Below are 10,245 nucleotides of genomic sequence, written 5' to 3' on the forward strand. Positions count from 1 at the left end.
GCGTACTTCTATTATTACTACACAAAACAGAAGCGCACAAATAAAGCTTGCGCAGATGTTTATTGTAGGTGAGCAATTAGGCATGCCTACATGTACAGTCACGGACAAATGAAATGAGAACACGAAAACATGAACCCGAACACGCAAAATCAAAGAATAGGGACAGTGCAGATAATGGCTCTCTAGTGGTATATTTGGAAATACAAATTTTCAGTCTTTGTTAGTGCAATAAAGCCACGCGGAAATTTCACTTGTACGAAACAAATCGCGCAATTTGTGTGTTCTGGTTCATATTTTCCCGTTGGCGTGTCATTTGTTCACAAATCACAGAAGACCCTGTGATATCAAATGTCTAGCGGATATGCATGCTCGCATAAGGTTCTTCACTGGCGAGGTAAAGGACTGCTTAATGGCGGCGTTTTACGTGGGCACTTTCCTTGCCTGTTGCACTTTGGGATCTAAGTCGGAGGGTTATCTTGACAAATCAGAACGATCATTGCATTAAATGTAGGCTTTATAACATGTGGGGAAGGGCGGGTGATCAAACGAATAAGCAAGCACGAGAAAGTATAGCAAAGCAACCAAAGAAACGCAAAGGAAAGGAACTAAGAAAGAAACTAAGCAAGTACCGCAAATTAGAGCAAGCATATTATGACAAAGGAAAGCAAAGCAACGTAAGCAAAACAAGCAAATTTGAGCAAACAAAAGTTTGCTTTGCCAGAGAAACTTCGCAGGCAAGTGAGAAAGCAAGCAAGCGAGGTACAGCAAAGCAAAGACAGCAGAATAAAAGCAAGCAAGCAAGCAAATAAGCAAGCACGAAAGCACGCAAGCAAACAAGCAAGCAAGCTAGCAAGCAAGCAAGCAAGCAAGCAAGCAAGCAAGCAAGCAAAGCAAAGCGCAGCAAGTAATATTAAAGCAAAGCAAGCCAGCGAGATTGCAAGCAAGAAAGGAACAGCCAAGCAAGATAGCAGAGTAAAAGAAACAAAGCAAAGTGAAGCAAAGAAACAGAGCAGAGCTTTGGAAGAAAATAAAAACAAAGCAAAGCAAATCAGAACAAAGTGACGTAATGCAAACGAATCAAAGGGAAGCAAATCATTAGTGAAGTTAAGACATCTAATCGCCGCACGTACCTAATTTCAAGGAACAAAATCTGCAACAATCAAGAAATTAGAAAAAAGAACTATGAAAGTGAACATACGAAACCACAAATAGGAATCTATATACCTCCCCCGAAAATGACGAAAGTAAGACAAAACCCTGCGAAAGGACTACGGAAACAAGAATAAAAAAATCGTGAAAACAACCAACAGTGGAACGCATTACCTTTGCGCTGAAATGCATGTGACAGATTTAGCACATTTAATCGTAATCAGAGTCTAAATAGGGATAATCGGTCAAACGATATTTAAAAAAAAACAAGAAATACAAAATTAAAAAAAAATAGAAACGGGATCTTACTAAATTAAGAAAATATGCCTCTTTACATCTCCCCCCAAAAAACAAGGACAAAATAAAAACAGCTCGATAAAGAACGAATGAAACCCGCATAAAAAATCGTAGAAACGTACCAGCCATGCAACGCACTCAATTTGCACAACAATGCATAACTGGTGAGTTTAAACCACGTAAGTTTAAATGCACATCGTTGGCGCAAAAACCATAGGTAAACTACAGCATATTAAACCTGAACGTATTTTTTGGCTGCTCATGACCAAATATGGCAATAAAAGCTCACACTGAAGACAAGCGGCGTAAGAATGCTGCGCATTAGTGGGCAATTGTCTGTCTTTCTGCACATTGCATCACCTGTCTGCCATATAATATAGACTTTAGATATTATAGGGCCGCTACATATATATATATATATATATATATATATATATATATATATATATATATATATATATGTATATATATAGAAATAAGGGTTGGCAGTCAAGAAAACCTCGGAAAGTAAAGGGGAGGCAGTGGTAGGTCATTGAAACAGATAAAGAATTTGGAAAGAAAGAAAGAAAGCGGAGAAAAAATGCCCGCCAGGTGGGATCCGAACCCACGACCACCAGAATACCTGTCTGGTGCGATAACCACTACGCTACCGGCGGGGCGATTTTCCTCCCCGCTTTCTGGGTATTTATGTCAATGTAATTTTTTCCTTTGCTTGGGGGTGGTAGCCAGCGCCACTCTGACTTCTCGGGGTGATATATATATATACATACATACATACCAACCCAGAATGATGCAAATGCTGTGTATTTCTCGTCAGAAGAATTGCAATTACGAAGACTATTTACACAAAACAAGGACGTCACGCGCTCCGTGGACATTTTTAAATTTTGTGAGGTGGCCCGGGCTTTTGTGCAACCTGGAGTAGCGGACGAAGTACTGACAGTTCGAGTGGCAGCTAATTTCTTGATTCTTGGAAATTTTCAGTTAGTGCGGGACAAAGCCGTCAATACCGGTGGCGCCAGGCTATATTACATATATTTATATAGTCGTGCCGACGCCAGCCGCACAAATTGAATAGAGGCGAAATTTTCTCTTTGCTTCTATTTCTTGTTGGCCCAGCATTTCGCAGTAAGTGAGCTAATTTACTGCGAAATGTGTTGGGTCTCCACCCAACACGTTAATCTTCATCATAACCGCACAAGCCCCACTTGTTGCCAAAACACATGGCATGAATCCGTGGCAGGCAGCTAAGACCGCGAAAAAAATAGGGAAACACTACACGTGACTTGTATTTCATCCTACAATCGTAGGTTCTTGCTGGCACAGAAATGTGGAAAGAAAAATTTAGGTTTTCGCAGTTATAAGCCTTAAAGTGTGTGTTGACGGGCTTTGCCCGTGTATAGTTGAAACATAACCAGCACAACTTAGGCTTGCAACTGGCAGTAGCAGCAGCGTTATTTTAATTAAAAAGAGTCGTGAAATTGGTTTGTTGGAGCAAATAAAATACGCACTAATAATGCTATCGAAAAGAGGCTAGATAAAAGTAAACACAAAAAACAGGTCTTCTCGAACAGCTCTAAAACAATTGAAAACAGAAGGTCCTAACAGATGGCGCACTACCACTGCGTACGCGCGAAATTCGAATCGAATTGAGCAAAACTCAATTGCAATCAATAAGTGAGGAAGGTGAGGGAATAGTGACAATGTGCGTCGGGCATGGGATGGAAGGAGAGGGGAGGAAGACTGACGGGTCAAGGGCGGAGCAAGACTATTGCTTTTGGCCGACATTTGCAGCGAGGCAGACAGGTACGCTCACATAGTTACCGAGTGGCGCCTGTTGCCATTGTTTAGGAAAGCTACGTCACTGTGAGCACGTAAGTGCAACACCTGGTATGAGGAACGGGGAGGTAACCTTGCCGCCTTTTAAAGGGGCCCTGAAAGGCATTTTGAGCACACTAAATGAACTAGCGCAATCGCTAGATTGGGTCGCCAACGTAACCTGTGCCAAGTATTACTCTTTTACGCGCAGCGGAAAGCTCACACTTTTGTTGCAAAGTTTGTCGCTTTTTTCTCACCCTTTCCTTCGTGTTTTTGGACGCCGCCATCTTCACATGTCTACATCATCGATTCCCAGATGTTCGTCATGAGCTAGACATCCTGCTATTGGGCGGCTTTTTCACGCACTTCCGGCAAAGAGATGAGTCGTCTGCTCAGCGTCGGCTCGCCGGCTGATCTGCCAGCGGAGTGCCGGAGTGCTTTGACATTTTACGACAAACGAAACAAGTGTAAACAAACGCTTAACCGTTTGTACTGAATGCAACACGGCCATAACACGACGTGGATTTTATCTTACGTGAGTACGTACCATAAAGAAAGTCCCGTGGCACTTCTTTGGTGCAATCGCAGAAAACGCCCTGAGCCGAATGCCCGGGTTTGACGCGTACATTTTATTCAACTTCAAAACAATCCAGAGATGCGTTTCGAACGAACGCAACGTCACAACATGCGTTGCAAGTCTGAACCGCGATTGACAGACGATGAGTTGCCTCCTCCTGCCCGTCGTAAATTCGGCACTCACCTCACACCCGGTTTGCGGGGACGAGCAGCAAGTCACAACTCTGGCGCGCAAGCGAGAAGGCTTTTAGCCAGGCACACTGCACATACCCCATGCGAGGTTGAGTGGTACGTCGTTCGAGAAAGATAATCCAGACCATGGGAAGCACTATCCACCCGCAGAAGTACAATGTCGCATTTCATCGCGAAACGAACGCGTCCACAACACACAGGAGGCGATGCACACACACACACACACAGCTTCGGTCGCTGCATTGGCTTAGCTGCAAGCTTCGTTCGGACAATCAGCGATGCTACGACGATACAGAGCTGCGTGAGGACGACGTGCTAACCACTTCACGTATTTAAAAACACAGGGGCAAAGAACTAGGTTCATCGGAAGCAAAAAATCTTTCCTCCGATATAGTGCCTGAAATATACTGGCTAGTGTGCCGAGGGCGGGCTCCAGGCGGGCGCCGGGAGCGATGTACGCGGCCGTCTGCCGCTTGGGGCGCTGCCGTGCGGGAGTGTGCGCGTTCATCCGGCCCGAGCAGATCGCGCGGTTACCTCCGAGCTGCGTAGCAGACGGCAGCGGCAGAACTTTCCATTCCCGCTTGCGGCGAAAGCGAGCGAAAGCGACGGGAATTCTGTCGCGCAACCAAAATTTGTCCCGACCATTCGACAAAAACGATCGTCGCGCGACAAAGCGACGGAATTCCTGCCGCTCTCACTCGCTTTCGTCGCAAGTGCGAACGGGCCTTTATGCGCAATCTCCGCCCCACATAAAACAAGCTCTTGCTTGTCGCCTGAGCATACGGTTGATATCTAACTACGTTACACTGTGCTTGCCAGTGTATTTAAACGATGTCACTAGGTTTGAAACGTACGCGCTCGGCGTGCAGCTTTGTAAACGCAAGCGGTTTCACATACGCACGCTATTTTGCTGCTAATAGAGTTTTAGTACAGCGTTTGTGGCCTTTGCATACGCTAAACGCTAAATTTTTGCGTCCCGCTACGTGACACCGCGATGGGAGTTTTAGAAGAGCGTCTCATCAGTTTTGCGTAGCGACACACTAATGCATACGGCGCCATCTGTCAAATGTTTTCCGAAATGTCTCGCCGGCTGATCTGCTAGCGGAGTGCCGGAGTGTTTGGACATTTTACGACTATCCAAACAAGTGCAAACAAACGCTTTCCCGTCAGTGTTGAATGCAACACATCGGTGCAGCTTGTCAGAACACGGGTTCTCGCTGATCGAGTGCAGCGTTGGTTTGCTCTTCGCCTTCACGTTCATCGCCGCTGATAAAGCGATCCGATCCGGCGCGTTTTGTGCACGGGTTCTGTGTCGGTTGAAAATGTCTTTTTTCACATGCCGCCGGTAGTAGGAATTACAACCACCGCAAAATAACACCCGGCACCAGCGGGGCCACATCTGAGACCGCGCTTTTTGGATAAACAGTGCGCGGTGCACCAAAGGGAACGAGCGCACGATTCTCCCCACGCGGCTGCGAGTTCGCCGCCGATACCAACTGCACCTACGTACACCGCGAAAGGGCAAGGCCAGGCCGCACACATGCGGCCAGGTCATTCGTTCGCTTTTCCAGCCTGTGTCCATGGTGTCTACAGAGATGAAAAAGCCGAAAGAGCTGGCCCGTAGCAGACGGCAGTCGGTGGGAGCGCAATAGCGGAAGTACGTCACCGCTGAGGAGCGGAACATCATGGGAGGGGAGGCCAACAGCGAAGAAACAGTTGAAAGGAGGAGGAAATACGGTGCGACGATAATTCGCGGTTTTTGATTTACGATTTCTCAGCTAATACTCATCGCTTTAACAAAATTCTTGCAGGAGGAGATTGCTAATACATTGCTTTATTTGGTTACATGTACATCCATGCATCGGCGGAAGGCATTTCAGGACCCCTTTAAGGAGCAGCCCTTTGGCGGCCGTCTCTGGGCTGTACCGCGTTGTCGGCGCAACCGGGTGAATGTTGGCAAGTGAAACAAAAAACGAACGATGAAAGAAAGCAAAGGAGGATAGTGTCGCGAAATTGGGAGGGGAGGGCGGTTCGCCGCGGCGGCGCGAGCCAGCGCTCTCCGAAAGTGTGCGGTGTGGAGAGGGGAGGGGCAGTATGGTGAGCCCGCACGAGGCGCTCGACGGCGCGACGCTGGGGTGAAAACGTTAGGGAGGACGTGCGCGTGACTATGATTTGCGTTCGCTTAAGACGCAGTTCGCGTTCCCTTCCTGAGACGCACTTCGTGCCGCTACCGCAGAGGCTCATCATCGCTGTCCTCTTGTAATTCCCCGAGTGAATGCTGCCTCAGCGCACAGCTGCTGCGCCCAAATATCGCATTAGCCGGTATAGTAATCGCCAGCCAATTTTTGTGTAGCCTGGCAGGAGTTACATTATGTTGCGGCGGACATAGATAAATGATCCAGATGAAAAAGAAAGAGAGAGCGAGAATGAACGTCCTTAGTAGAAACAATATGGAGCGTCGGGATGGCTTCCTTAGTCCAGCATTCCTTGAGCACGGCCCGCGTCAACCACCCCCTCGACAGTTTGCGTTGGTCATCTAAGAGATGGCACATCATGGGGTAGCCATGGGTGCACAGAAGAGCGAACAGGAAGGTCGGAATCATCCGATGTCATATACCTTCCCCGCATTAGTAGTCAGTTCACTCTGAAACCCAGTTAATCATTGTTCATTGGGGCCGTGGACTCCTCTCTTTATGAAAAGGTGCTGACATGGGAGCAGCACGTCTGCTAGCCCCATCTGGGAAGCTTCCTATAGCACACAGGGGTTGCAGGTAAGGGAAGCTTTATTTATTTTCCAAAAAAGAAGAAAATAATTGTTTCAGTGCGACTATGTGTACAGCGGTAAATCAGAAGCTAAAAAGAAGCAGCCCTTAATTTCTGGTATCATATGCGTGAGTTCTTGACTGCTCTTCACACAGAACTGAAACTTTTATATCAATTGAGGATGCTGCAACGCCACCTCATATACTCCTCTATCGCCTGCTGGGAGGAAGGCTCAATAGCATCGCCAACAGCCCATTATTCCTAAAGGGGGTACGCACACTGAAAGCTACAAAGGAGAGACTTAGACGTGCGCAGCATCAGATAATTTACCACGTGCGGACGGATGTTATGGCCTTAGAGTTACTGGAACCAGTTGCTGCAATTCCGCGTGTCACTTTGTTCTTTATCGGAATCAGTGACCGTGAAGCGGCCTGGTGGCCTGATCATATGCGTTGCTTTAAAAATGTTGAGGCCCTGTAGATTACAAACCGACAGGCAGGAACGTCGCATTATCATTTGCCAATCGGACATTCTTGGCTATCTTTGAACGCTGTACCAACAGCGCTGGTGGGCGAAACTGCAAGCACCGCACTGAAATGACGTTCGGTCGTGTTGCCTTGCGTAATGCCCTGCCTGCACTACTTCACACTCCGAAACACGTTTTTAGATTGGGTGACCTAAAAATGCTAGGCTTCCCTTAACGCAATCTAACCTAACGTAACCTAACCTGACGTAACCTCACACAGCCTAATCTAACGTGACCAAATATAAAGTTATCTATCCGACACAACGGAATATTTAAAACGCTTAAAAGTTCGACACTAATCTAAACAAGGAAATAATTATCGCGAGAACAAAGATTCAAAAAGCCAAAAAAAAAAAAACACAGGTGACGAACTCGTACCTCGGCCCCTTGGTTCACGAAAATGAAACGCAACCGCTGCACCATTTGGCCAAACGTCCCCACTTATGAGCCTTGGCAGAGCGCCTTGAGAAGCTCCTCCCTCGACGTCCAGCGCAAGTCGGTAGAGAGGGCAGAAGACGCGGCCCGTGCCAATGAACTCCTGGAATGAGGTGGCCGCCCTAAAGAGTTTTCTTATGAAACAATAAATATGTTTACTTTCTCTCTCGCCCGCGCACCTCGCCAGCCAACCGTTAAAGTACTAGTGCCTGTCGCTGCAGCGCTGCAGCGCTAAACTGAAGCGCTGTCGATCGGCAATCTCGACACTGCGTCCTTGGCAAGTTATGCTTTGCCGCGAAGCCCGCTAATCAATGATGACACCACTTCCGGTTCTGATGCCACTTCCTCGTGTGATTCCCGACTTCCTCGTAAAGATTTTCATACGCGCCCACGGCTATAGCATGCAGACGCGTGTTCAGCCACCGGTCTAGTAGCATACGCAAGATGTCACTGCAGCCCCTGTACGCGACCGCTCGAAGTATCCACCCCTTGAGCCGGTCATCATCATCATCATCGTCGTCGTCGTCGTCATCATCATCATCACCAGCCTATCTACGCCCACTGCAGGGCAAAGGCCTCTCCCATTATTATCCAATTACCCCGGTCCTGTGCCAACTGTCACCAATTTATCCCCGCAAACTTCTTGATCTCATCTGCCCATCTAACTTTCTGCCGCCCCCTGCAACGCTTGCCACGCCTGCCTGTGCTTGAGCAGGTACATCCACACAACGGACAAAGTCCGTCACGTGATGGAAGGACCAGGGCCGTGTTGACGTAGACAGCATCCCCACGGCGCACAGCAGAGCAGAAGGCGAGCGGTCCAGCCGGCTAAACTCCCAAATATTCAGGGGAAGAGTGTAAGGGGAGGGAGGTGGAGCGAGGAAGCAGCGGCGACCGAAGACGCCTGTAGGTGACATGTGCAGCGAAGCAAACAGATGGCGGCCGATTTTTAATGTGAAAGCATTCTTGGTGGGACAGATGGCATCCTGTAAGAAAACTAATGCGTCACCCCATAGAGCGGTTGGTCGACTGATAAGCTCTGATAAGATCTCTGGATACACGGCGCGTGTGTGCGATCGGGCTTCCATTGTGTTAAAACGGTTACTTGAAAATCGCGAAAAAGAAACGGTTCTGGATGAGCCAATGCACGCATTAATCATGAAGAGGGACTACAATAGTATACCTTTATTTCATAAACAACGCATCGGAATCAATTGATCGTTAGTAGGTGCGTTTACGTAGAGCGTGATAAATCGTCCCATGGGTTCGATCTTCGTTTGCGATTTGGGTCTTTGAAGGTTTGAGGATCGATTGGGCGCAGTTTCAGTGAAGGTTGGATGCACTTTTAGCCTTTGCGGTTTTCTCAACTTTCCTTAGGAAGGGATGGAGAATTTCTCGCAGTCTTGTCCATGTAACGAAATCTTAATGTCGTTGTCGACAGAACGAAAAAACAAAACACCGTTTAAATAATCCTGACGTCCTTAGCAGAGCAGCTTACCTGGTGACGCAAGTGGGCTACGCACCTGGTGTTCTGGAGCTGCCTGCAATAATATTCTTCGGTGCAAAAAAAAAAAAAAAACCACGCCCAACGTGGGGCTCGAACCCACGACCCTGAGATTAAGAGTCTCATGCTCTACCGACTGAGCTAGCCGGGCGCCGGAAGTGGGAGTTGCACCGCCTGATGTCGCACTTGCAATAAGAAAATGGACCACACTATAGGCAGCGCAAAAGGTATCCCCGTTCCAAAGTGGCGTCTTCGAACCCCCGTCTCAGAGCTTAAAAGTCTCATGCTCTACACACAAACGTCTTTCCTACAGGTTGTCAACAAGTGGAACGAACTACGTACATTTCATGATGAGTTGATCGCGCGAACATTTCTGGCAAAATACAAACATGTAGACAAGCAGACAAGTATTTTGATGGCCACGCTCACTCAAAGCGCTGTTTAAATGTGACAAGGAATATTTTGGAACATTATTACATAATTTTGACGTAGTTTATATTGGGAGACGGACGTACAGGCGATTGCAACTCAACTCAAAGTTGTACCATTTTCACCGAACCCACGCTTATTACATAAAGGACGTGAAATTGTCACCACCGCGTTTTGTACAGCAGTGAAAGCCGTTGAATTACGAATGTCATTTTTTTTAAAGGATAAACGCCGTGCGACGTACCACAAGGTTCGTTATGAATATTCCGACGGTTAAGATCGTAATGAGGCGGAATTCAGGCGTTTTACAATAATGTAGTTACTCATTTGTTTGATGCTCAGTAGTCAGTTAGTACAATTCCCGAAATGTGAGTTATTTGTATTCGTTGTGGTCCTGTAATCCCCGCTTTTCAAAGTTTAAACACCGTTGGCTCTTTCAGGTTTCGTAGCGTATAGCTTGCAAGTATGCCTCGATCTCTATGTTTTTTTTTTTCTTTCTTATTTCGTACATACTTTCACGACTGACCTACGATGGACAAACGCACGCTCACAGCCA

The 10,245-nt window shown here is 47.2% G+C and overlaps 1 non-coding gene across 1 annotated transcript; it reads right to left on the reverse strand.

Moving 5' to 3' along the window:
* Positions 1 to 9,338: 9,338 nt before the first annotated feature.
* On the reverse strand, positions 9,339 to 9,411 carry Trnak-cuu (transfer RNA lysine (anticodon CUU)). Its single transcript has one exon. It is a non-coding gene; the product is annotated as a tRNA-Lys (tRNA).
* Positions 9,412 to 10,245: the final 834 nt, after the last annotated feature.

This window comes from Haemaphysalis longicornis, unplaced genomic scaffold (genome assembly GCF_048455015.1).
Source record: "Haemaphysalis longicornis isolate Haplotype H1 unplaced genomic scaffold, Haemaphysalis longicornis Haplotype H1 scaffold_7, whole genome shotgun sequence".
Lineage (NCBI taxonomy): Eukaryota > Metazoa > Arthropoda > Arachnida > Ixodida > Ixodidae > Haemaphysalis > Haemaphysalis longicornis.